This window comes from Mus pahari, chromosome 19, assembly GCF_900095145.1.
Source record: "Mus pahari chromosome 19, PAHARI_EIJ_v1.1, whole genome shotgun sequence".
Taxonomy (NCBI): domain Eukaryota; kingdom Metazoa; phylum Chordata; class Mammalia; order Rodentia; family Muridae; genus Mus; species Mus pahari.
Genome location: NC_034608.1, coordinates 32,658,508 through 32,684,656, shown reverse-complemented (window position 1 = coordinate 32,684,656; position 26,149 = coordinate 32,658,508). Strand labels below are relative to the sequence as shown.

General features: G+C 46.6%; 1 protein-coding gene across 3 annotated transcripts in view; it reads right to left on the bottom strand.

The window, feature by feature from the left end:
- Dlgap2 (DLG associated protein 2) overlaps positions 1 to 26,149 on the bottom strand; it is a 724,183-nt gene that overhangs the window by 528,120 nt on the left and 169,914 nt on the right. The gene's annotated exons all lie outside the window — the stretch shown is intronic.

Below are 26,149 nucleotides of genomic sequence, written 5' to 3'. Positions count from 1 at the left end.
GTGCCCTCTCACTATCACTGTTGCCCATGCTGTGCCCTCTCACTACCACTGCTGTCCATGCAGTGCCCTCTCACTATCACTGTTGCCCATGCTGTGCCCTCTCACTATCACTGTTGTCCATGCTGTGCCCTCTCACTATCACTGCTGCCCATGCTGTGCCCTCTCACTATCATTGCTGTCCATGCAGGGCCCTCTCACTATCACTGCTGTCCATGCAGTGCCTTCTCACTGCTTTCTGTGTTGTCCCCTCTCTCACTGCTGCCTGCACTGTGCCCTCTGTGAACCTCACATTGTGGTTTCTCTGTTGGACTTTTTCCAATCCCACTTCCTTTGCTCTTTGCCTTAGAAGTATTTACAGCACGCCTCTGGCCCTGCCTCCCTCCTTGGCTGCCTCTTTGCCACACTGATGTGGACGGAGCCTTCTCATTTTCATGGCGGATGGCTTTCCAGCAAATCCCTGGTTGTTCTCGGGAGTGTTTGTGTCTGCTTTAGCAGCCGTGTCCCCTTTCTGCTACAGCCTTTAACAATTCCATTCTGATGGTTCCAAAGATTCTGCCATCTCTCACCCTGTTCCAATATTTTACCTTCATTTTTAGAGATGTTTCCTTTTGGTGTGTCTTGAATGCTGGGTGTGGTGTGGTGTGGTGTGCACTGAGTTAGATGGCCCTTTTATGTGTGGGTCTACATTTAGATGTGAGGAAATCAACTGTTCTTAATGTCTGCTGTAACTCCAGATTTAAGAATCTAAAATTCCCTCTAGGGCACTATATTTCTCCTGTGGTCTCTTTGTCTACTTAAAGACTCTTTGATAAACCAAAACTGAATTGGCAGTAACTCCTTCAGCTCTAATTTCCAGTGTCTAGACAGGGGAAGTGAACCACCCTATAATGCTATAACTGTAACATTATACATATACACATACACACACACACACACACACACACACACAACTTACCTCGGTCTTTTAGTGAGCCTATGATCTGGGCTGGGTTGTTCATATAAGTGAAGTGTTTCTTTTTTAATTTTCTTTCCCACCTCCTGTAAGAAAGGCTTTCCCTCCATTCCATTCTTATGCTTCTGCAAACCCACAGGTTCGGCTGTGTGAACTGCTATTGATGGCAGGCCATATTAAAAACAACAGAAATCTCTGGGTATTTGAAGCATGAGCGGTTCTGTCTTCCTAAGATGCTGATGGGCTCCTAGATGTGAGATGATGCTGGGTTGAGAGGGTTCTTAGAATCGCCCCTCCATGGGCAGTCCACGCTCCAGCCATGTGCTTTACCAACTGTAATCCCACAGATTCCCAAGCCGGACTCCCTCATCCCAAGCTCAGGCCCCTATGTTTCCATCACAGGCCGGACAGCTGTTTTCTTTGAGCTTTGCTTCTCTGCTGGATCTGAAAGCAGCTGCTTATGTTCAGTTACCTCTCTCACCATCAGGAAAATACTGAGCTCTCTGCCCACCCCTGAGCAGAGAGGGGGGAGACTGGACCCTTTTAAAGTGGATTACCCACCCCATGCTGTGGAGTCATGACTGTACTTTTCTGACGATATCGGGTCTGAAAACACATCCCCAAACGCTGCAACTGTCTACGCCAATCCTTGGTGATGTACTTAGAAGTACAGACATTTTCATCTGGATCAACTATCTCAGTCGTTTCTGAATCTTGATGGCCGTGCCCAGGTTTTCAAGTCATCATTGAGGAAGACACAGTAGAGACAGCTCTAGGGTTACAGGTTGAACACGCTGAGGATGGGGCAAAGGATCGTCTACTACATCAGCTTTAAATTCTGTACTGTTAACAAAGAGACCCTTGCTAACAATGGCCCATTATCCTTCGGTCTGGGAGATGGGTGATTCAACACACATTTCAGATGTGCTGCTAAGGCATGTCTTGTGTTCTGCATATTGGTGGCTGACACGTTGACATGTCCATCTGGATGAGAGTGCTGATGTGTGTTTATAGTGAACATCCATGCTTCAAAGAGCTCACAGCATAGACCTTTAAACCTTGCTCTTTATTCAACACATAATAATACACCTACAACTTCAGGGTGATGAGTGCTTCTTGCACATTTGCCATCATCATTTTAATTGAAAACAGATTCTTCTCTTACACAATACATCCCTATCACACTTTCCCCTCCCTCCTCCATTCTTCACAGCTATCCCCCACAACTCTCCTCTCCCCTAGATCCACTCCCCCTCAGTCTTCCTTCGGAAAAGAGCCGGCCTCCAAGAGACAACAACCAAACACAGCTAAACCAAGAACAGTAAGACAAGGCCACAGCCCTCACAGTGAGACTGGACAAGGCAAGCCAGCAGCTGAAATGGTGCCCCAAGAGCAAAGAAAAGAATCAAAGACACACCCAGTGCTGTGGTCAGGAGCTTCACAAACACACGGAGCTGACAGCCACAGCATAGATCAAGAGCACCTTGTACAGACTTTGTAGGCGCTGTGCTTGCTGCTTCTGTTTCTGAGAAGCCATAGGCTCTGCCTAGTTGATTCACTGAGCTACGTCCTCCTGGTGTCCTCCATCCATTCTGGCTCCTACCACCTTCCCACCCCCTCTTCCATAGAGTTCCCCAAGCTCTTAAGAGAGGGACCCGATAAAGACCTCCAATTTAGACTCTCTCTCCACATGATGTCTGGCTGTGGCAGCAGGAATAGTGTCTCTGAAAACGGAGGAGATGAGGTTGGCTGGCTGTTGACTCAGCAGACTCCCAGCAGTAAGTGTGGACCAGACAGGAACCTTGGTGGTGTTTTGTTTTTTTATTAAGTTATTGAGCAATGTGACTGTGGAAGCATCTACCCTACCTGTCTCATTAGCTTGTGATTGCTGTGAGCTTTCTTGTTCGTTTTTGGTTTTACTGAGTCATGACTCTGACAATTGGCTTATTTATGCAGAGAGAGAGAGAGAGAGAGAGAGAGAGAGAGAGAGAGAGAGAGAGAGAGAATGCAAGAGCAATCTTTTTAAAATTATTTTATTAGATATTTTCTTCATTTACATTTCAAATGCTATCCAGAATGTCCCCTATACCCTCTCCCCACCCTGCTCCCCTACCCAGCCACTCCCACTTCTTGGCCCTGGCATTCCCCTCTACGGAGCATATAAAGTTTGCAAGACTAAGGGGCTTCTCTTCCCAATGATGGACGATTAGGCCATCTTCTGCTACATATGCAGCTAGAAACATGAGCTCTGGGGGTACTGGTTAGTTTATACTAACCAGTATAAACTGGTACTGGTTGTTCCACCTATAGGGTATGCAAGAGCAATCTTAAAGAACTCTACCTCTCTACCAGTAGCCAGGGCTGGTGGTACAGGCCTTTAATCCTAACTACTCATGAGGCTGAGGCCCAAGTATCACAAGCTGAAGGTCTACGTGAGCTGGAGAGAAAGTCTGAAGCTAGCCTAGGCAGCGAGGAAGACCCTGACTCCAATAAAGAGTTAACAGCAAGAGATGGGGAGGCAGCTCAGGGGGAGGCAGCCTGTCTGCATAAAGTCCTAGGTTCAAATCCCTAGAACCACGCACACAAACAGACTCTACCTGTCACAGAAAATAGAGAAAGGGGAATTTTAAAAAAGACATATGTTATATACTGTTGGTTGGGGGGGTGCTACAGAAAAGCATGTATTGCTCAGACTCATCAAAAGTACTTCCTTGTCCGTTTCTGTCTCTTACACTTGGAAGACCATCAGCTAAATCCCGATGGTGTTATCTTCGGCAGAGCTTCACTGTCTTCCGTGTGATTTCCTGAATGAATTATCTACAACAAGCATGCAATTTTCTGTGTAATTAGAGTAATTAAATACCTTGAAAGAAAAAAAAAAAAACCTGAAGCCATCTTCACAGGCCAAGCAGAATTCTTCAGGATTGTTAAGCACAAGAAAGGATGTCTGATTTGCTCCTGAGTTTACCTCGGATGCCGGCGAGACACTTCAGCTTCTTAGGTGACAAGTATTAGAAGGGATGACGGTGGCGGGGTATGCCCCACACGGCACCGCTCTCTCCTATGGTCTGAATCACACTTGCAATGCTTGCTCTCTCCTTCCCACTGCACTGGCCATGCGGCAGCCCCTGAACAATGAATATCACTCGGTTGCTGGCCATTTTGCAGAGTCCAGACACCACGAGGTTCACGGGCACTTTTGATGCCCCCTTTCTGCCTCAGACTTACAGACAATGCGCAGATCTTCTTCCAAGTATGTGACTAAATTACTCCTTTTGTACAAATGGCAACATCAAGAGATTAACAGACCAAAAGATCTCCCCTCTAGAAATGATTTTCTTCTGACTTCTCCTGATAAACCATGAGGGACAAAGAAATGCTCTTTGCCATGACATCAAGTGACAAGGCAGAGTTTCTGTATAGGGGGAGGGCAGTAGAGCTGAAAACTCATCGCCAGCTCACTCCCTACACTTGGGCTTGGGTAAAAGGAGACCACTGGGGGGAAAGAACCCAGTGCTGATCAGAGCCATGACCTACACCTCCCTGTGTGCTCACTGTGGTCATTAGGGCCATCAGGAGAGTTAGGCTATGTGTGGAGGACCAGATTTGACCACAGGGAACACACTAGTACCCGTCTCATCCACAGACAGGACAAAGCATCACCCTGAAGACACGTGGGTCCTGAATCTGATCAACTAGCTCAAAGTGAGGCCAGAGGCATAGAGCAAGAGGAAGATATGTGGCTCTGTGTGATGGGAAGGAAGTGGGGGGCAGGGAGTGTAGAGGGGGAAAAGTTCCCAGGACTAGGGAGGAGGCAGAGAGGCAGCATGAGAAAGCTGTGGCAAGAAGCATCCAGAGGCTGAAAGCCAAAGGAAGAACAGAGAGAATGGCCTTACATCCTCTTGCACTTCTTGTCCACGGAGCAGGGTAAGTACTTCAGGATAACTCTTCTAAGGACTCAGTTGGCATCTCTAATGAACACATGAACTTTGAGATCCGGACTAGCACGATAGAAAGGGGTGTCTTTGATACATGATGGGTATTGCATAAAAACCCAGATAAAGATGTACTCTATGTAGTATGAGAACTGCTTCTAGCCAAAGAATATAGGGACATATATCTCTTTCAGGTCACTAAAGACACTGGGGAGATTAACAAGAGGTAATGGTGCCTGTGAGTATGTTAGAAATAGACCCTGAACCCCTGTTCCTCGTTCATCTTCATGTATGTATCCAGACACAGACTACATCAAACTAACGGAAGCTCTAATCACATAATACTAGCTTGAAATTTCGTAGTTTAAAAGCAGCTGCGTCTCATTGAGTGTGCTGCAGTGCAGGCTAAGACCCAAGTCCATATTTTATTTTATATGAGGCTTGACTTGGTTTGCTAATGGACCCATGAACCTCTGGGCCTTTTCTATATTCCTCAGTTAAAAAGAGGTTATGAGAAATGCGTATTTTGAGTGAACTAAATTGAATTTAGTAAACAGTATGTAGAGAAAGAAAGTGTTGTTTCTTTTGAACACTATACAGTGCTTCAGAGCATCTGGGCTGGGTGTTGTGTTTTTCCCGTTTGTGCAGAGACTAACTTGCCATTTCTGTGTCACACTTGCCAGGCTCAGGCTGGTAGTTCTGGTCTCTCATTAACATGGAAGTCCTCAGATCCATACGTGTTGTTAGGATTTGAAGCAATCCTGAAGGATCACCAAGTTAATGAAAGAGAAATCTTTGGTTACCTTAAATGATTTTAAGTGAATTAAAATTCACACCATGAGAGAAAGAAAAAGAGGGACTAGACTGCCAACCACAATTTTTACTGCTTCAATTTTTCTCTGTGTATAGTTCCAATTAAGTTGACAAAATGAATGTGGTTTATCCTTGCCTACAATATGTTAAGAGTAATTACATTTTTAAAGCTTATGTTAAATAGTATTGTCACCTAACTATGTGAATATTTTATAAATGCAAAAAGCACATAAAAGCTATGATATGCCAGGTGTGGTGGCGCATGCCTAAAATCCTAGCACTTTGGAGGTAGAAGCAGGGAAATCAGGAACTCAAAGTCCCCCTCGGCTACACAGCCTGGGCTAAGAGAGACCATCCTTCAAAATAGAAAAGAAAAAAAAAAGGAATGGAAACATAATAAGGTTAATAAATGAGAAGCACACACAAACGCCCATGTGTACACATGGGCAAACGATGTTGCTTCAGCAGACAGAGCAGATGGTACCCAGGGATCACTGAAGCTCCCTGCAGAAGCCTAGGCATGCCTTGGAAAGCTTCAGCTTTCCCTGTACTAGAAGTGTGTTTTAAAACACTTGTTTTCAAGGGTAGTATGTCTGAACCAAGCCTGCAGCATCCCTTGACATCCAGAGACTCCTGCCTACAATGCAACTCCCTTTGTAGTCTGATGATCTCTTTCTCCTAGGATTAAACCCTGTGTTTGGGACATGCCATTCTCCGGGCCTTTGTGAACATCGTCCGTTGCCTCCCCGTGGATAGCAGCTGGCCACAGAGCCTACTGAGCAGCTTAGGAGGACATGGTGTTCCTCTATATGTCTTCCTCTCAGTCACTCTCCTTTCCAAGGCAGCTGTAAAGATAAAGAAAGCCTGAATCCTAGAGGGTGAGGTGCTGTGTGCTACGGCCTTCTGTACCCCCACAGATATTTGCTAGGACTGGTATGAAAACTGTCGGCACTTGGATCTAGAATCCTTTGTCTCGAGTTTGTGAGAGACGGGGTGACTCACGGCCATGGTCAGATGTTCTTTGCTCTACATTGGTAATGGCGAATGGTCCCACCACAGATGCTATGGCGGTCCTAAGGGAATAACTATGGTCACTTTCTGGAACTAAAGGGAACTCCGGAGTGGGCTCTGCCATGTCCAGTTTCATGGTATCACTGCTGTGCCCATTAACCAGAGCTTTGAAGAGTCAGGGAAAGGAACATGAGGCACGCAAGCCCCATTAGCCTTCTAAGACCCCAGGACAGGATCAGAATTGCTAGATATCTCAGCTTCAAAGACATGCCCTCCAAAAGGCAACTGAGGTCCACAATTCATTCCAAACATCAGTGATGAAAAGAAAAAAAAAAAACAAAACAGGTAATTCTGAGACTTGACAGAATGTCTTAGTAACGTTCCACTTGTCTGGGTCCAGAAAAAAAGCTTTACTTCAATTCTACTTCTCAGGCCCTGCCCACTTGTAACTTCACATAATGATGAGCAACCATTTCTCTGTAACTTTTATTCCACCTAACAACTTGGAATTCTGCAAAAAATACCCCATGAAAAATTACTGTAAATGACAAGATAATGAACTTTCAGGGGACACAAATATGATGGTTATTACAATAAGAGTTCAAAAGAGGTGCTTTTTACAAGTGTTAAACTTAGAAGTCTTATTAACATGCAAGCCTAAATTGCACTCATTTAAACTACTGTTTATCTCTAACAATCAAGTCTTTTTTGTGAGCAGCAGCAAGCCAGTTTGTGATGACTACAGAAAAAATCTACAGGTGTTGGCCAGCCCAGCTGTCACTAGCAACCAGGCCCTCTCATGACCTCTGGGTTCTCATGATTTCTATCAAGAGGGAATCAATAAAGCATCAAATAATAAAAATATGTAGCCATAACAATATCAGAGTGTTCTTTCTTATATCCCATAATCTTGAGATCCAGAAATAATCTGGATCCAGAAATAATCCTGGATAATCTTGTTATCCAGAAAGTGTGTTCATTTTAACATCTGCATTTCCTTCTTGGTAATTCAAATCCTCAGCCCCTTGCATTCAAGAACAGGCACGCTACATGAGCTATAGCCACAGTTATAATTCTAATGTTGTCATTATAATGATTAATTCTGATAGCTTAATAAACAGAATTCTAATTCTAACTTTAAGTGTAATTCTAATCTCTTAAACTGAAATAAGCATGTGTAAGCAAATAAAAGTGAATCTTATTTAATAACTGATAGCAAGGACCACCTGCTACATCAGAAATGATGGTCAGGAAGCCCCAGGAAAGAGTACCACCCATGGGATTAAGTTTAAGACTAACAGTTATAGATTATCTGAGGGATCTAGAAACCTGGGAAAGGAAATCCATTCTCAAAGGTCAAGTAGGCAGAATCTACCAAGGCAAACTGGTAGTCATATTTCATAGAGTCAAAAAAGTTTTTAAAGGCCTTGCAAAGCTTGTTCTTCTGAGCAATTACTTCTAACAACAACAGATTAGCCTAAAACAAAGTCTAGAGTGTCTTCAACCCAAATTCTGCATAACTGAGTAATGCTTATCCTAGAGAGCACATGAATACTGGTTGTCACCTCTTCAGGTATCTGCTTAAATGCATCAAAGTCAAGCTATTTTGGACTCATGGGACACTAAGGCCAAGGCTCCCAAATGAATCCAGATGGCCCCAATGAACTGGATTCACCATGGTTTTTGCTCAGAACTACTTCCTCAAGTCAGAAAATCAGTGGTAAGGAAAAGTATCCGCAGCTATAGAATTAGTATGGGAATCATGAAGGGATCGGTTTTATAAACTGAATCCTCAAATGTGTCAGGGAGGCATTCTTATTCACTAGTCATGGTCTTCTCTCACAGTAAGACTAGCCTTTCATCATTATGAAAAATCACTAAAGGCCGTGGTCACAAAGACATACTTGAAGATTTCTAGTACCTAGAAATGAGTGAAATATGACACATGACCTTCTAAACTACTTGATGATATTATCCAGTATCCCAACAAAATAAGGTGGAGTCATCTTTAGAGATACAAATTTGACTAGCATATCCTGACACCTTCAGCTTATACAATAACAGTCTTCCTAGAAAACACTTAGAACTAATGACTTTATTTTCTTTAGCCTGGAGTAGGCAAATGTTATCCCCCAAATGGTCACTCACTGCACTATAGGAAACAAGCAAATTCTATACCCAGCACAACCATCCGATCGCAACTCTTCCTCTGCACTGCTCAAGCCTTTCCAGAGAGAACTGTTCATGTGACGATTCACCTGGCAATCGAGGGGTTTGTTTGTTTGTTTGTTTAATTTTAAAAAAGCCCTATCATGCGCAGATATAAAATTAATATTTTAAGAACTTAAGAATTATGCTGGTATGGTGGCCAAATGTCCTATAAGGAAGACTTGTAACAAACGGATCATTGTTCCTGGTTCTTCTAGGTTGCCTCTGCTGCACAGATGCAGAGAATCATAAAAGTTTTATAAGGAGGAACAAGCTTATCTAGGCATTCCCAAATCTAAGGCTATAGAGTATCACAGTCAAGAGAGGGCATTGCTGGATAGACAGTAAACATTTCTCCATGCCAGCCTGGGGCTCCATGGATAGCACAGCTCACCACAAAGTAACAAAAACATCTAAACATAGCCAGGGCCAGACCAATGGATGCACTTTCCTTTAAACAAGAATGCCCTGTCTATCTGTTGCTCTGGAGACATATTGTATACATAGAAAATGTATACAAGATATGGAATAATGTTTCTGTCTAATTATCCTGCCAATAAATGCCACCACCTAACATAATCCTAATTAGTTGGGGGTCATAAACAAACACCTCTCTGAGAAGCTGGAATTTAAGTATATGAAGCTATCACCTGTACCCTGCTTTTTACTGAACTTATACACAGAGAAGGATGTTCTTGTTGCTGCCTTAACTGCACCATCAATATGTCAAAAGCTCCCCCATCAAAGCATCTACTTTTAAACTTTGATAAAATAAAGTTATGTTGAGCCACCTTTGAGACTTTTTCTGTGTAACTTATCATTGTTATTTCTATGTTCCCCAATAGCATGACGTTCACCCTGCAGAGCAAAACCCCCACACTATGAGCAGCAGTGTGTGCCGTGTTCCCCTTGCCTACCCATCCAATTCCTGTTCCATATTCTACAAGCTCCTAGTTCAACTAAACTCCTGAAACTCTGCTTAGATCTGGGATGTCAGACAGACAAATATATATATATATATATATATATATATATATATATATACACACACACACCACACACACACACACTCGGTTTTGGGTTTTTTTATCTCTCATATCGTTAATATCTTCAGGAAGATCTCTGAAGTTTTAGTTTAATAATTAATACCATTACAACTATTCTAATACCTAAAAAATATAAATTCTTTTTGAGAAGCCGGAATATGCACAGGAGCAAATATGGAGACAAAGCACAAAGCAGAGACTGAAGAAAAGGCCATCCAGAGACTGTCCCACCTGGGGATTCATCCCAGATACAGTCACCGAACTCTGACACTATTGTGGATGCTAAGAAATGCTTGCTGAAAGGAGCCTGATATAGCCGTCTTCTGAGAGGCCCTGCCAGAGCCTTACAAACACAAAGGCAGATGCTCACAGCCAACCACTGGACTGAGCGTGGGGTCCCCAATGGAGGAGTTAGAGAAAGGACTGAAGGAGCTGAAGGGGATTGTAACCCCATAGGAAGAACAACAGTAATAATCAACCAGACCCCTCAGAGCTCCCAGGGACTAAGCCATCAATCAAGGGGTACACATGGCTCCAACTGCATATGTAGCAGAGGATGGCCTTGTCAGGCATCAACGGGAGGAGAGGTCCTTGGTCCTATGAAGGCTTGATAGATGCCCCAGTGAAGGGGAATCAAGGGCAGGGAGGTGGGAGTCGGTGGATGGATGGAGGAACACCCTCATAGAAGCAGGGGGAGGGGGATATGATAGAGGGCTTCCGGAGGGAGGGGGACAGGGACACTTTAAATGTAAATAAATTAAAAATGAATGAATAGATAGATAAATAAATAAATAAAGCCAGAAAATGCTGCTGCAAGTTTTCCTGGTACCCACAGACACTGAGCCAGGATCATATTCTGCATGAGTAACCCATTTCTTGGTATGCATTCAAAAGAAGTGATAACAAAGGCTCAGAGAGATGCCAGGATGCCAATGGCCTGGACTGTGCTATGCTGTGCTGTGCTCTGTCTGCTGTGCTGTGCTCTGTCTGTTGTGCTGTGCTGTGCTGTGCTGTGCTGTGCTGTGCTATGCTATGCTGTGCTGTGCTCTGTCTGCTCTGCTGTGCTCTGTTGTGCTCTGACTGCTCTGCTGTGTTCTGCTGTGCTCTGTCTGCTCTGCTGTGCTCTGCTCTGCTGTGCTGTGCTCTGCTTTGCTGTGCTCTGACTGCTCTGTTGTGCTCTGCTGTGCTGGGCTGTGTTGGGCTGTGCTGGGCTGCGCTGGGCTGTGCTGGGCTGGGCTGTGCTCTGCTCTGCTGTGCTGTGCTATGCTGGGCTGTGCTCTGCTCTGCTGTGCTGGGCTGTGCTCTGCTCTGCTGTGCTGTGCTGAGCTGTGCTGTGCTGTGCTGTGCTGTCCTCTGCTGTGCTGTCCTCTGCTGTGCTCTTCTGTGCTGTGCTGTGCTGTGCTGTGCTGTGCTGTGCTGTGCTGTGCTGTGCTGTGCTGTGATCTGTCTGCTCTGCTGTGCTCTTCTGTGCTGTGCTCTGCTGGGCTGGGCTGGGCTGTGCATAGAAAACAACAATGGCAGCAACCCAAATACCCATCAGCAAAGTAACAGATAAACAAACACACAATGTTTGCAGAGAAATAAAAGACACAAAATTGAGGAATGCTCCCCTCCGCATAAAAGAACCTTGAAACAATCATACTATCAAATAAGCCAGACAAAAAATACAAATATTATAATGATACCACTTATATGAAATAAAAAGAGCTGGAAGATTTATTGAAATACTAAGCAGAATGCAACCTGCCAGGGCCACAGGAGAGGGCTCTGAGGAACAGCTTTGTGTGAGTTTTCCATTAGGGACAACAGAAAGTTAAGGAACAAACGGGTGATCTTACACCACCCTGCAAAGACATGTAAGGTGGCTGAACTATTTACCTAAAAGCAGGGAGGATGGCAAATGTTATGATACATAGATAGATAGATATCATAAAATCATCTTGAAAATAATGTTTCCATACATTTAATCTCTGCTAATAAGACTAGCTAGATTCATGTAATTACCAGCCCACATCTTTTTAAGAATGCTTCGCTCCTGCTAGTGAAAAGAGACCCTGAAAGACATGTTTCTGAATAAGCATCAACAGGTAGGGAGGTTTGCATCACTGATCATGGTCACGAGGGAAATGATCCTGTTACTGTTGAATATTTAAATGTTAGGGAGCTTATTCCAAAGACATGCTCAAAGGCATTCACTACTGCGTCGTTGATAATGTTACAGAGTGGAAACAGCCCGAATCCCCATCAATAGGAACCCGGTTACTCAGCAGATCATCCTGAGGACAGGGATGAGTCACAGATGAAATCCCTCCCAGCCTAGTTTCTAGACCACAACACCTCTTAATAATCTGTACATCTATGGAAAGACAACTTTTAGCCCCTAACTCTACAGGGCCAACAGGTAAACCCCAGGTTTCCCAGCTTCTGTTCTGAGGAATTCTGAATTCTGTAGGAGCCTCTATTTACCATGTAGCGCCACCCCTGGATCTGAAATGCCAGCTCTCTGGTCTCTTTTACTCAGACCTAGGCCAAGACTCTCTCCATGACCTAGAGAGGCTCCACCACCTGGACCACCATGACCCAGTTCTCACCTGAAACCTGTACCTGTGCCATCAAGAGTCAGACCCCGAAGCCCCTCCCAGAAATGGATGGAGACTCATTCCCTCCTCTTCTCAGTGACTCGGATGCTTCACATAAATCCTCTCCCTATGCCTCCCAAGGGCCATCTAAGATCTCTTGAAATCACAGACAGATGTCTCCCAGAAGTGGCACTCCTGACCTGACTCTCACAGGCCCAGACAATAGAGAGCAGCAGGCTTCGGGGGGGGGGGGTGCAGGAAGGGAATATGAAAAGACTGAAATACACTGAATGCATGTATAAAAGAGGCACAGTGAAAACCACAATACTCTATAATTAAAATTCACTAACTTAAAAAGCCAAAGACCAGCCATGTATTTCCTCTTGGAAATGTATAGGGAACCTCATGAGTACTGTGTGGAGACGTCACCTGTCAACAACAGGTGATGCTCTCTTAGCTGATGCAGGAAATGGGAGATGGGACAGTCAGGCTCAGGAAGAGATTTGCCCCAAACTGAGGAGACAGAGGCATGAAACTTAGGAGAGGTAACCAGCCACATGGCACTCACAGAATTAAATAAATAGTTAATTAAGTAATGAACTAGTTGGAGAACAAGTCCTTGATTATGGCCTAGGCATTTATTTGTAAATGAAACTAGGCATGGGTGGAAACGCTGGGGGTTATATAGAAACAGCTAAGAAATGGCAAAGAAAGGTAAGTCTTACGGGACCCTTTATAAGGACCTAGTTTTCCTGGAACAAGGATGTATGTGCACATCCATATTTTGAAAACATAAACCTCATTGATTCTACCTCAGGACAGATGATAAAGGATCTCTTCTGCCTTAGATACTATGATTCTTGTAATGGTTGGACTGTTTTGTAAAACTATGGATTATATTTGCAAACAGAGTGTTTATATAGAGAGAGTTTACAAATCAAATATAAGAGTCCAAAATACAGGCTCTAAGAGACTGTATCAAAAGGATGGCCTTGAAGAACTGTGGGAGGGGGTGACTGGGTGGAGGGACAGAGAGTGGGATATAAAGTGAATAAGTAAAATCAATCAATCAATTAATTAATTAATTAAAAGCATGGCTCTCAGAGCAGTGGGAGAGGATGTGCCCAGTCCTGCAATGACTTTCGATGACAGGGTAGGTTGACACCCAACCAGGGCCACCCCCTTCTCAGAGGTAAAAAGAAGGGGAAGATTGGGACAGGGACAATGTAAAGTGAATAAATAAATTAATAGAAGAAGAAAAAGCCATGGCCTTATGGCTCCTGCTTTCATGGCACTGACCTATGAGCCGTGGTCAAGAGCTCTACCCAGGTCAGAGTCCCATGGCTCCCACGTCTTCTCAATAGCAACTGCATTTTATGCATCTGTACCCACAGGGAGGGCATGTGGTTCCATGGAGATGGAAGGCCTTGACTGGCTATGTTCTCCAGATGCTGAGAAGCAACTCTCCACTAGAACCCACAGTCCTGTGGTGCTAGCTCCTAGTACTCCTGTCTATCTGTTCACATGTGTGCCCTTGTGTTCATGTATGTCCATATTTCATAATTAACACAGACATACATGTTCACTGTGTCCGGAAACCTCTGTTCAAACCCTCGGGCGCTCCCTGCCTTTTTAACTAAAAGGAGACTCCGTGTGACTAAAGATGTGACATGTGTTTCCATAGCACAACTCAAGCAGCTTCCGACACAGAGGCATGCGCCCATGTGGCCAGCACTGTGTACACACAGACAGTATCGAAACCACCACACACCATCTGAGGAACACACAGAGAGGAGACCACGCTTACCTAGACATCCTGTATGCACCCACCTGCCTAGCTGGCCCTTTTACCACACCCAGATCTATCACCCATCACCTCTCACAGAAGCCATCTCCATCCTCTCTTCTCACCGTGACATGCACCATCTGTTGGTTGTCTACATGCTGACCTTCCTACCAGAATGTGAGGCCAGGAGAGCAGGCACTCACCAGATGTGCTATTCTGTGCCCAGCAGCCAGGACAACAGCCGGATACACAAACTGTCAGTAACTCAGTAACCCTGTGCACATCAAACACAAGGTATATACATTTAAATCAGAGGCTCTGCATGAGACAGATGAACTAATAAGCCAGTGGCCTCAGAGTGTTGTGACAGAGCAGTGGTCACAGGGAAGACTGGATTAAATGTGGTTTGTATCTAATACATAATGACCTTACATCACTGATCTGCCGGAGTACCTGGTGCTCCGGCTGACAAACAGGCTCATTCCTGCAAGGTACTGTTTGAAGGCAGCGCAATTCTCTTAGTGTCTTATCTCATTATACCTGCTCTTGATGTGTGTTGACTGTTTGCTGATTCCGGCCTTCTCGGTAGGTCCCATTCATGTCGCTCATCCAAAGCTGACTGCTGTTAACATGACTTACCTTGGCCACAGCAGCCCAGATGCATGCAGTGTGTGCCTTAGATAGCCTCCAGTGCCTCTGGACCAGGGCTGCCACTCAGGCGCATCATAGTCTACATACCCTGCAGTGACCTAGGCAAAGGCCCAAAACAGCATGGCTCAATCTTTGATGGATTTGACAAAGTGCTAAATCAGAGGCTTGATGCCTGTCACTAGACACGGCACAGGTGTAACAGTCGCGTCTCACAGGCCCTTTCCTCACTTTCCGCAGAGGCTTAAGGTAGAATAGAGCTGACAATTTCATTACCTAGAAGAGCCCACCTGCATGTGCATGATGCCAGAGGAGGTCATGGTGGGAGTGGTGGGGTGCACTCAGCTGGAATGCCAAAGGCTACTAAGATTCTGACAGAGAAGGGGAGGAGCTACGGTGGGAGGGCAACATACAGACAAATGGCAACATCTAGGCTGAACAATGTATCACTGCTCCCAGAACCTGAGGGTGCAGAAGACAGAATCATAGTCGGACTAACTTGATACATAATATAAAAAGACATTCTATGGATGCTTCCTCACCTGCCAGGTGGAGAAACTGAGGTAAGGGGGACAGTGTTGTGGGTCATGGCAGAGCAAAGTGGTACCCTCACTTAACATGCTCAGATGAGCCTTCTGCCCCCAGACACCCATGGGGGCGGAGGCCAGGGAGCCGTGCTTCAGAAGCCCCACATGCCAGATCTCTTGTGTTTTGAGAATTACAGCAAATAACAAGTAAACCTCAGAAAATACAAGGCATGTCACAAATCCCAGGACATCGTGGTTGTTAAATGCATGGACATTAACTGACACGTCTCTATTTCCAGCCGGCATTATCAATTCTGCCACTGGAAATACCATTGACAGGAACTTTCAAGGCCTCTAGGGCTCTGGGTTCCGGGGGGGGGGGGTTTGTGGCATTCCTGGAGTTACGGTCACTGCATCGCCGTTTAAAATTCCCTCTAGTTCCCATGCTGCACACTGCATGAGAGCTGATGAGGCGAATTCAGAGACACTTATTTCAGCCACTGGAGCCCACACCTCTGCAACTCAGATGTGTGACACCCACAAGCTTAGCCATGGGAACCCACTGGCCTCTTCCGAGGACACGGGTCACAACAGCACACTCTGTAGCCATCACGGGAACATGCCCACATGGTATAGAGCATCAGACTGTGATGGGAAAACGAAACTGGCATACTTAGGAGGTCCAGAGTGGATCTGAGTTGGGCCTTCCATAGCTGGTCCCCAAGACCACCCCAAAGGAGGTCAGCTTATAATGCCACAGGCTGTCTGTACCCTCTGATAGAGAAGAGATGAGGACCACCAGGGGACTGTGTTACACTATTCATTACAGCAATTAGTGGGTTTCGAAACACAGCATGAGAGAAAGCAAGGCTCTCTCGCCTTCTGATCACTGTCAGGTCTCCATGCTTGTAACTAGAACCTCTCTCTTTGTCTATATCTCTCCCTGTCTCTCTGTGTGTCTCTTTATCTCTCTGCGTGTCTCTCTGCCCCCCTGTCTCTCTGAATGTCTGGCTATGTGTATCTGTCTGTCTGTCTCTCTATGTGTGTGAGAGAAAGAGAGACAGAGAGACAGAGAGACAGAGACAGAGAGAGAGAGACAGAGAAGGAGAGACAGAAAAAGTGACACAAGAGGAGCCAGAGACACAGAAGGAGACAGGGCAGGTAATAAACAGGAAAATAAATAGATTCAGAGACACGTGAGATAGAGAGAAGGAAGAGACACAAGACGGAGGTCCGCACCACACACCAAGGAAGAAAAATATTGTCCGATCTGCAAGGTAATTTCACGTATCACTGTGGGATGATGAGAACTGACTGTGTGGTTAAATGCCAAACGCCATGAATGTCCAAACAGGTCACAAATGTGGAAGAACAAAGCTATGTTTACATTTGTAAACTGTAAGCTCAGAGTCCATCCTCTGCTTAGTCACACTGGGAGCTTTCAACGCTTTCTCCGCAGGCATCAGCAGGGACTCTGATACCACTTGGAGAGACTAAGGGTGACTTCCAGAGATTTGGTTCAAACGATCCCACTGACTTCCCACCATTTCCAACCTGATCTAAAATTTCTCAGTAGACATCTTTGTTAACTGCGCATTTTAGTTCTTTTGCATACAGTCAAGAGTGGTCCTTGGTGCTCATATAGAAGTGTGGTTCTGTTGGGAAACACAAACTCTACAGCTGTACTTCCCAGTCTATGTGTAGCTACAGTAGCACATTGACATGTGGCTGCTCCAAGCTGTGATATTCCGTAAAGAAGGCACACATGGGATTTCAAAGACGAGCAATGATAAAACATCGTCCATTTCTGGCTTGATCACATGACCTGGAGAGAAAAAAAAAAAAAAAAAGACACGAGAATGGACACAGCAGCATGCACCTGCAGTCTGGTGCGTGGAAGGCAGAGGAATGGAGGGTTCCAGTCTAGCACCAGCCAGGGGTGCACAGCAAGTTCTGATTCAGTTGGGCTACCTGGAGAGATGCCAGAGCAACACCCAACAGGCAGGCAAGCAACAGCCAAGAAGCTTCTGGGAAACAGGGCACCTTGCAAACTTCTCCCCTGCTCGAGGACGAGGACCTGACTAATAAAGAGTTTCTGGCCCAGGAGAGGAAGTAAGACGTCCTTTACTAATCATGCTGGTTGCCTCCTGATTCATCACACAAGTAACATGAATATAGCAGCCAGTTCCAACAGAACCCCACATTCCAAGGCTCAGACTCAACTGACATCCTGAAAGCGTGTAGTGACGACAGCTCCTTGCCGAGCCGCTGGACCTGCCCATGCGCGTCTCCTAGGCTGGCCTCCTGCCTTCCTCTGGATTCTGCCCATGGGCCTCTTCCCAGGCTGGCTCTCCTTTTCATCTGGGCACTGAAATGTACCTCATCTCTGGGTAGTACTGTAAGCTTGGCCTCACTGGGTCTTCTAGCAAACCACCGAGCTACAGCCAGTCTCAGTTTGACAGGATGCTGAATAGCTGAGCTGTGGAAATAACATTCGGTGAAGAAAGAGGATGAAGGGTTTGGATGTGAACATCAGATATCATCCATGGGACCCAACTGAACCTGAGCTCCCTCCTACTGTGAGAGAGAAAGCTATTTGTGACTCTTGAAAATGATGGTCCAAACCAGGGGAGTTGGTCCTATGAGTGCCTGGCTACTGTGTGGTACCTTTGACATTTTTCTCCTCCAGTAAGTTGGAGGAGGGCGTGACACATTCCTCAGCTGAGTTTTGGGTCTTCCAAGACTATTTTAAAAAATGTTGTGACTGTCTCCTGCTTAGAAGAAAGTTAAAGCAGGTCACATGGCCTGGAACACAGCCTTCAGTGAACAAAACAGAACAAAACAGAAAAGCAAGAGGAAGGAAAATGGGGCGGCTGATGTCCGATTCCAGCCGTGTGCTCAGCGTCACACTAACCTCATAAACACGAGCATCAATAGCACCTGTTTGCGCAAATGTTCAATAAAGGTAGAAGAAACTTTGTGGGTTTATTATTATTATTATTATTATTTTGTGGCTATTTAATCAAAATATAAGATGAAACCAATATAAATGCTATATGCTTCCAATTCCACAGGGGCCAGAGGGCTCATCCTAAGCAAGGAAAATCTGCAGAAAGAGCATAAAAACGGCAGGCACACTCCACTCCTTCCACCTGTCACTGGCGCGGACTGAGACTTAAGCTCCTGGGGAACTGGAAGGAGAACAAGTCCCATGTGCTGTGATCCTGGCTACAGCTCCAGTACTGGCTATTTTTCCCTGTTGAGTCTGCAAAGGAGGCAGCCTCCAGATGGAGGCCACTGGCTTTGGAGGTGTCAAAGGCAGCTCTGAGTGGCTTCGGAGCTCTGGTGAAGTCAGATCTCTGCTTCCTGGAAGCAGATGCTTTTCTGGCTCTGTGTGCATGTGTTTTGTGTGTGTGTGTGTGCGCGCGCGCATGCGCAGGCTCACGCAATGCAGAGCATCTGACCGACAAACGGAAAGCACTCCAGGAAGCCTCACCCATCACCCAAGCTCAGGACACACTGTCCAGTGCTGCTGCTGCTGACCTCAGCTGCATTCCAAGAAAAGTGTCACACATTTCCTAAAGTCCCTCGAACCCACAGGTCCTCACTCTGCTAACACCCGATTGAGTCTGCCATGAGCAGTCCCAGTCTCAACACTGCCCAAGCCAAACTGAAATGAAGAGGAAACAGCTCCACTCTGCAGACCCAGCTTGAAGCAGGCATGTAGCAGATCCAAGCTTTGGAAGGTGCATAATGACACCCCAAGGACTGGCTAATCGTGGTCACACACACCCTCAGTGTCAGCCAGCTTCTTGGTGGGAACCTATGACTCACACCATTGACCACCTCTACCCTTCTGACTCCAAATCAAGGCCCGGCCAGACTGTGATCTGCCCACTGCTGCAAGCTCACTGGCTTCTGCTGCCGCTCTCTGGTGTGCTCAGTTTGCCCAGCTGCCCCCCAGAGAAGTTGTCATCTGCTGTGACCCACTGTGATCTACTGTGATCCCTTCTGGTCTTCCATGCTGCTCACTGGGCGTATTGGCTGGTTTTCAGTGTCAACTTGACACAAGTTAGAATCGTCAGAGAAGATGGAGCCTCAGTGGAGAAGATATCTCTGTGGGATCCAGCTGTAAGGCATTTTCTCAATGAGTGATCAACGGGAGAGGGCCCAGCCCATGGTGGGTGATGCCATCCCTAGGCTGATAGTCCTGGGTTCTATAAGAAAGCAGGCTGAGCAAGCCAGGGGAAGCAAGTCAGTAAGCAGCACCACTTCGTGGCTTCTGCATCAGCTCCTGCCTCTGAGATCCTGCCCTGAGTTCCTGCCCTGACTTAGTCTTTGGTGATGAACAGCAATGTGGAAGTGTAAGCCGAATGAACCGTTTCCTCCCCAACTTGCTCTTTTGGTTTTGCTGTTTCGTTGCAGCAACCTGGAAAATCGCTAACAAAGACAATGGGTAAATGATCAACTTAAAGGTGAGCTGAGAGGTTAGGAAAATCAATATTTTAACTATTTGTGAAGATCCGGGGTTTCATCCTGCTCCGTTTCTGAGCATCATATATGTCTGTGGCTAGGTCCTATGGAAATCCAGTCTCCTAAAGATGCTTTCCTTTCCTGCCTTGAACACAATCTTTTCTGATGAAGGCCTGTGTGGAAAAATAATGGCCAGAAAACATCTAGAGAGGGGAAAACTTCTGGTGATGAAGGTCTGGCACATGGAAACCAGGAACAGGGGCAAGGCCAAGCTCAGGGAGGATTCTGCTTTCCTATTGCTCCTGAGGCCAGTGCCCCCTGCCACCTTTCCGAGCCCCGAGCCCTAAGCCCCTAAGCCCCGTGGAATCTCTGGTCATACCTGAGCACAGACGGCAGATGTGGCGGCACCGCTCTGCCTGTACAGACCACCAGCAGACAACCACATGTGTGGTCGATGAACAACTGTGTCTACCATAAGCTGCCCTCACAAACCAGGCTTGGAACTCAGCGATCACACCTGGCAAGTCATGCAGAGAAGGGCTTCAGTGAGAAATTGCTTAGGCCCCCCGCTGGTCTTAAGAGTAACCAACACCAGAGAGACTCCGATTCCAGAGTGCTGATCCACTCTCAGATGGAGTCCCTCAACAGGGCTGACTGCTGCCACAAAACACTATGTCCCCAGGAGCCAGGTTTACCTAAGTCAAGTCCTCAAGCCAGGGATTAAAACAGAAATTTTAATATATTTATAACCAGGAATGATTGAAAATGCCCATAACCCTAGCATTCAGGAGGCTGAGGCAGGAGGACTGTCATGAGTTCAAAGCCAGCCTGAGCCATTGTGACCCTAACGAATGATGATGATGTGACCATAACGAATGATGATGATGATGATGATGATAGGCAAAGGTCCCTGGGATTTCTAGACAGACCTGGGCTGGCTCATTTCCTGGCCTGTTCTGGCAGGATCTGCTACAGTGGGCTGGGAGAGCCCTGATCCAGATGTGCCAGGTGAGGATTTGGCAAGCAGCTTCCCATACTGACATTTGATTTTGACAAATGCAGCTCACTGGGATGAAACGCAAAGCCTGTAGGGCAGGGTGGACAGTTCCCCAGATCAGGGAGCCCAGAATCTGGCATACTTCAGGCAGAATGTGTGAGACCCTGGGCATCTCACATGTGTGCTCTTGCATCTTGATGAGAACATCAAGGCTGACCTGTGTACGCTTCCTCAGAGACTGTGGCGCCTCTGCTGGGCTCCTCAATGTTATCCCATGTGTCCCCCACTTCCTGGCAGTGTTTTGTGTCGCTACAGTAATAACTCCCCATGTACATGGACAGTATGAACCATATATTGATGTGGATGACAAAACTCTAGAGTCAGTGGGAATCGGAGATCATGTGGCAAAGCCCCCATGCTGTGAGTGAGAGACCTGAGCTCAGTGAGGTAAATGCTACCCAGGGTAACTCCACACTTCAAAGCCTCGGGTCTGACTCAATGGGTGCCCCGCCCCATCTCATTCATTAGGTCCCCCCCCCAGGTCTCACTCATTAGGTCCCCCTCCCCCCAAACTCTGCTTCTGCTCCCGGCTCCCTTGGCCTCTTAGCACCCAAGTCTGCCTTACAGGACTGTTCTATGTGCAGTACACTGGCACACACACCCACACACCCACCCACACCCACCCACCCACCCACACACACACACACACACACACAGTGTTTGGTCATCTCCTGATTTGCCATTGTTACCCTAATTCTAAAGGTGAAACAAAAATGCAGGGAAAGTAAATGCCATAGAAGCAGAAGGACTCACGCATCAAGCCCTATACTCGGCTCCTGCAGCCCCAGGGTCTCTAGACTTCAGCAGTCTTCATTGACATTCCAAACACCTCACTTGCTAAGTAGCTGCCAGCGGCATTTTGATCATAAAGATGAGCCTTTCACTCCCTCATATTCAGGAATTTCTTTACCCATTTCAGCAGGGAGGTGTGCATTGATGAACACAGATAAACACATGTCAGCACACACGGTGGTCACACATGTCAGCATACACACTGGTCACACATGTCAACACACACAGTGGTCTCACATGTCAGCACACATAGAAATCACACATGTCAGCACAAACAGTGATGTCAGCACACATAGTGGTCTCACATGTCCGCACATACAGTGGTCACACATGTCAGCATATACAGTGGTCTCACATGTCTGCACACACAGAGGTCACACATGTCTGCATACACAGTGGTCTCACATGTTAGCACACAGTGGTCACACATGTTAGCACACACAGTGGTCATACATGTCAGCACAGTGATCACACATGTCAGCACACACACTGGTCTCAGATGTCAGCACAAAGTGGTCACATGTCAGCACACAGTGGTCTCACATGTCAGCACACACACCGGTCTCAGACGTTCCCTCCACATCAGTACCATCACCCACACTGCAAGCACTAAAGTCGTTGCATCTGCACAGCACATCCTTACACTGGGGCCTCAAGTTCCATGGTCTGTAGCCCTTGTGAGTAGCCAAGGTCCACTATAGAAGCTCCTACACAGGAAGATTTCTGTACCCAGAACACCTCCACCAGATCCTGAGTCCTTAGACTCTACTTAAAGATGAATGAGTCTCCAATGCGTGCTCCTTAACATCTCCCAATCCTATCCCTGGCTCTTTGCCCAAAATGGGAGGCAGCCATGGGGCTTGGGCTTGTTCCACCTACCTGCTCACTGGGCCCGAGGTCCAGGCTTCACCTCTAGGCTTAGGGTTTCTGAGTCTGAACCAGATTTCTTTCCCCCAAATCATGCTAAGAACCGAGCTGAAACTCTCAGGATTGTTCTCTCCAGATCGGATCTTCTCCGAGTTTTTCCCAGAAAACCTTCATTCACTCTCAAAGCCCGGCTGATCTCCATGGGAAGTTTCCTGTCCACGTAGAAATGACAAAGGGTACTATGTGCCATACCATCTGCTTCTCCCATGTGCTCATCACAGTAGGAGTGGCCTCTGTCTGTCCCCAGAGGCCCTGAGCTCTTTGGAGCATTTATGCTGTCCCCGTGTTATGCTCCCAGATCCTGGAACAGAAGGAAGTAATTCGAACTCCAGTCTACTTTCTTGTCTCACACCCAACTCTCACCATAGCACAAAGCCGTCTCCATCCCCTGGGCAACCCTAGCTGGGACTTATTTTGCACTTTCCTATACAACGGAATGAATGAAAGGCAATCACCCTGTTTGACCCTGCTTTCCAAGAGGTGCAAAGAAATGGGTCAGTTAAATGCAGAGCTATCTGCTATACCTGAGGTGACAGGCCTTCACTGGCAATTGGAGCCTAACTGTCAATGGCATTTCACAACTCATATCCAGTGGCCAGCAGGGGCTGGGACACACAATGGGGATTTGGAAGATGTTGGGAGAGGGAAGACTAAGAGAGATTAGCCAGTACTAATGACTCAGGGGGCTGAGTCACAGATGCACAGAAGAGAAGAGCTAAGAGGGCCCCTCAGCATTGCCCCAGGGAGTTCACCTAAGCCCTGCACTAGAGACAGTTCCCACAAGAGAAATAAAAGTCTTGAAAAGGAGAGGTAACTTAAGTCACATAGCATGAGAACAGAAGAACATGGCTTCTTTAGCCTTGGGGAAAGAACTTCTAACATGATTTAGATCCAAGACCACAAGGAGGCCACCAGCTCCTTCCAGGACCGCTATTGGTCAGCTCCTTTGTCCCCTTGTTCCTGCTCCTCAAGACCACAACAGGGCTCTGTGTGGCTCTCACAGCTGCCACACCTGGGACTATATGAACCTACTCTACAGTCTTTCAGCTGTGTGTGCCTGACCCTGTAGCCCAGGGGAAACGCCCCAGAGTTACACTTACTAAGATCTCTTGAAAACCACCTTCCCTAATACAGTCATTGAACAAGGGGTCTGTTGTTACTTTGAGAGAAATACTAACAACTAGGTGTAACTTTTAAAAGGGACAGATGATGAAATACTTAGAGCATCCCTTCTGTTTTGATGTTATCATGGCACTAGATGGATGTGTGTGTGTGTGTGTGTGTGTGTGTGTGTGTGTGTGTGTAGCAGTGCCATCACTAGGGGACACCAACAGGAGAGCCTCTGCTACCTAATTTCCACTGAGGCCAGGAAAGGTGTGGGAAAACCACCATCAATAGATTCTTGCCTTGTATATGAGCATGGGACACAAGGCCAAAGAGCTGACTAAGTGTATTAGTCAGCCAGGGACTCTAAGTGACAGTACCTTCCCAGAACAGCCAAGCATCAGTGTCACATCTCGAGTGAACTGCACTGGTCTCGGGGACGAAGCTAGGAGGGGGGCTCACACCAACCAAGTGAGCCTCCGTGCACCATTCCTGCAGGCAGATCTAGGAGCACGCCTTGCAAATGCAGTCACACACTACACTCGGGAAAAGCCCAGCCACGGTCTCAGAGTCCTGTGGAAAATGTAAACGGGCAGGCATTTAGTGAGGACAGTATTGATCATGTTCCACCCCTGCACAGGGGCAAGGGTGGCAGAATAATGTCCAAGAGGACAAACATGGCTGACTGAAATCCTCCCTGGAACACCACAGGACACTTTCCCCCTGAGCTCTGCACTTTAATTTTTTATTTTTAATCTATTAAGAAGCTGATAAAATGCCTTTCTCTCCATTATCAGGGATCAGCAGGTTGTCCATCCAGATATCTGTCCGCTCAACCCCACTCTGCCATCATGGTTAATATCTCAGAGGTAATGATAATTTTTTTTTAAAAAAAATCCAAACAACAGCTTACCAATCAGGAGTGTCTGCTGAAGCCTGTAATCCTAGATTGGGACAGGAAGTTCAAGGCCACCGTTGGCTAGATAATGAGACCCTTTCAGTGAGACTCCTTGAAGCAAGGCCTATCTGTAAATGCATATGGCAAGTGGCATCAGATTCCTCAGCCAACCCCTTCAGAAAGAGGGAGTGACAAGGGACAAGTGTCAGCATGCAGACACCCTTCCAGATCCATTTGACTGGGGTCTACAGATATTTGGAAACCTGTGGCAGGACAGGCCCTCCCTGGCTTGTCCGACTACTGATAAACGCCAGCCACTGCAGCGCCCATGACGCACTCTCCACTGATCAATCCCTCCAAGTGCTGTACACAGGACTCCTGCCCTGAGAACACCTCAGGCACACCATGCACCCACAGGATACGGCTCTGTGTACTCAATCGGGTCACGCTGGCAGATGCTCCTGCTTCTTGGCCTTCAGTGGGCTCTGCTACAAACCTCACCAGGCTGGGATAGGGCTCCTGGGACGAAGTAGAACCCTCTGTAAAGACCTTCTTCTCACCACGGTGTCCCTGCCTTTCAGGCCTATTCTCATTAAGCAAATGTGGGAAATTACTTATGAGTGTTATCTTTATTTTGAATCTAGCACATATCAGGGTTCTAATACTGTCTAGTACAAGTCTAATACAATCTAATACAGTTTAATACATGTCTAATATGTGTCAAATATTGTTTAATACTGTCTAAGAATCATGTCTTATACTGTCTAATACATGCCTAACATGTCTAATACATATCTAATACATGTCTAGCTCTTTCTAATACTCGTCTAATATTGCCTACCTCATGTCTAATACTGTAGGAACTCAAAGGGGGGCCTGGGGAAGAGAGGGAGGAAGGGCCCACGCCCCATCAGAGTTCCTCCTATGCTCTGGACAGGCAGATGTGGGAGGGCTGCTAGATGCTTTCCACTCAGCCCCAGGTGGGCATCCAAGCCTCTGACCCACTCATCGGGGAGTGAACAAGGGGCAGCCCAAGCTGGGAGTCCCGGGGTTACTCCCTGTAGCCCCGGGGTGATGGGAGAGAGGGGAGAGGGAAAAGAGGCTCCCACACCGGCGAGAGTGAGCACAGCCTTGATGAGCAGAGACTGTCTATGGTTTTAGAGCTTTATTGTAGAAAGGCAGGGAGAAAGAGAGAAGGTAGAAAGAGAGAGAGGAAAGGCTAGAGAGAAAAGGAGGGAGAGGAGAGGAGAGGAGAGGAGAGGAGAGGAGAGGAAAAGGCGAGAGAGAGAGAGAGAGAGGTTCGAGGTAAGAGAACAAAGAAATGAGAGGAGTGAGAGAGATGAGGAGGGGCCGAACAGCCCCTTTTATAGTGGGCTACTATCTTTTCTGTTGC